The sequence below is a fragment of the Arachis duranensis genome, chromosome 3 (genome assembly GCF_000817695.3).
Source record: "Arachis duranensis cultivar V14167 chromosome 3, aradu.V14167.gnm2.J7QH, whole genome shotgun sequence".
In the NCBI taxonomy this organism is placed as follows: domain Eukaryota; kingdom Viridiplantae; phylum Streptophyta; class Magnoliopsida; order Fabales; family Fabaceae; genus Arachis; species Arachis duranensis.
The window spans coordinates 134,867,520-134,870,144 of NC_029774.3; positions in this window are offsets into that span (position 1 = coordinate 134,867,520).

A 2,625-nucleotide genomic window follows, 5' to 3' on the forward strand; every position below is an offset into this window, starting at 1 on the left:
TGAAATCTTGAACATACACCCACACTTTGAACAATATCCGGTCTAGAGGAGGTAAGATACATTAGTGAGCCGATCATTCCCTTATACCGTGTCTCATCCACATCTAGGCCATCATCATCCTTTTCAAGTTTATTGTTTGGATGCATTGGAGTTTCCATTGGTTTGGAATTTTCTAAGCCAAATTTCTTTATCAAGTCTTTTGCATATTTGCCTTGGTGAATAAAAGTACCACTAGGAGTTTGTTTAATTTGAAGGCCAAGAAAGAAAGTTAGTTCTCCCATTAAACTCATTTCAAACTCACTAGTCATGAGTTTTCCAAACTCTTCACACAAAGAAACATTGGCCGAACCAAATACAATGTCATCAACATAAACTTGAACAAGAAGGATATCATCATTAGAAACTTTAATGAACAAAGTAGTGTCGGTGGTTCCCCTTTGAAAATGATTTTCTAATAGGAAGGCACTAAGCCTTTCATACCAAGCTCTAGGAGCTTGTCTAAGGCCATAAAGAGCCTTTGAAAGTTTAAAAACATGATTAGAAAATTCTTTATGTTCAAAATCGGGGGGTTGATCCACATACACTTCTCTATCAATAAAGCCATTAAGGAAAACACATTTAACATCCATTTGAAACATTTTGAAACCTTTATGGGCAGCATAGGCAAGAAGCAACCTAATTGCTTCCATTCTAGCTACCGGAGCAAAAGACTCATCAAAATCTATTTCCTCTTCTTGATTGTAACCTTGGGCCACTAATCTAGCCTTGTTACGAACAACTTGTCCATCCTCACCAAGTTTATTTTTGAATACCCACTTAGTACCCGTTACCTTCTTACCATCCGGATGGGGTACTAATGTCCAAACCTTATTCTTGTCAAATTGAGCAAGCTCCTCTTGCATGGCCTTAACCCATGATGGATCTTCAAGGGCTTGCTTGACATTGTTTGGCTCTATTTGTGACAAAAGAGCAAAGTTGCTAGGTTCGGTTTGCCTTTTGGTGGAGGATCTTGTGGTTATACCTTGAGAGGGATCACCAATGATGAAGTCATGAGGATAACCCCTCATAGACTTCTATTCTCTAGGCTTCCTTTGTGGTGTTGAGCTTTGATGAGTTTCTGTTGATTTCACTGTTCAGTTTCTCATGCTTGTTCAGTAGACAAAATGGAAATGTCTCCTCCAATCTGACGAGATAAAACCGGGCTGACAGATTCTTCATTTTGCACAGTTTTGGGATTTTCTTTACTTGTTCCATCCTCTTCATAATCTGAATCATTATCCTTTACAATACTGGAAATTAAGTTAGAATCACAAAAGATAACATGTATGGATTCCTCTATGGTTTTATGTTCTTTGAGATAAACTCTATAGGCCTTGCTTGTGGTGGAATATCCAACAAACATTCCTTCATATGATTTTGCATCAAATTTTCCAAGATTTTCCTTATTGTTAAGAACAAAGCATTTGCATCCAAAAACATGGAAGTACTTAAGATTTGGAGGGGTTCCTTTCCATAGCTCATAAGGAGTTTTCTTTAACCCTTTTCTAATGATTGTTCTATTCAAAATATAACATGCTGTGTTCACAGCTTCAGCCCACAAAAATTTTGGAATCTCATTTTAGCTTCAGCCCATAAAAATTTAGGAATTTCATTCTCACATAGCATGGCCCTAGTCATTTCTTGAAGGCTTCGATTCCTTCTTTCAACGGGGGTTCTAGGGCATGAAAAATTATGAGAAATCCCTAAGTCATCACAAAATTTTTCAAAATCTTGATTTTCAAATTCTCTTCCATGATCACTTCTCAAATGGGCAATTTTCAAATCTTTTTCGTTTTGAATTTTCTTGCAAAGGGTGGAGAAGGCATAAAATGCATCATTCTTATGAGCAAGGAAAAGTACCCAACCAAATCTAGAGTAATCATCTACCACCACAAGACCATAGTGTTTACCTCCTAAACTTTGAGTTCTAGTAGGACCAAAAAGATCAATATGTAACATTTCCAATGGCCTTTTGGTTGAGATTCCATCTTTTGATTTAAAAGAGGATTTTACTTGTTTGCCCAATTGGCAAGCATCACAAGTAAGATCCTTATCAAACTTGATGTTTGGAATTCCTCTAACCAAATTCCTTTTGACTAGCTTAGAAAATTGGTACATGCTAGCATGACCCAACTTTCTATGCCAAAGCCATTTTTCAGATTCAAGAGAGGCGAAGCATGTTACATTTTGTTCCTTTAAATCCTCAAGAGTTAATCCATACACATTATTGCATCTTTTAGCTTCAAATAGAACATCCCCAGTTTTTTCACAAACTACTAAGCAAACAAGCTCCTTAAAAATAACTTCAAAGCCCAAATCACACAATTGACTATCACTAAGCAAGTTATGTTTCAAGCCATGTACAAGAAGGACATCATTTATACAAGATGAGAGATTTTTACCCACTTTCCCAACAGCTACTATTTTTCCTTTTGCATCATCACCGAATGTGACAAATCCTCCATCATATTCATCAAGCTTTATGAAGAAGGTTGTCTTTCCGGTCCTATGCCTAGAGCATCCGCTATCCATGTACCACATATTTTCTTTCTTCTTGGATGCTAGGCATACCTACAAAATAAACTC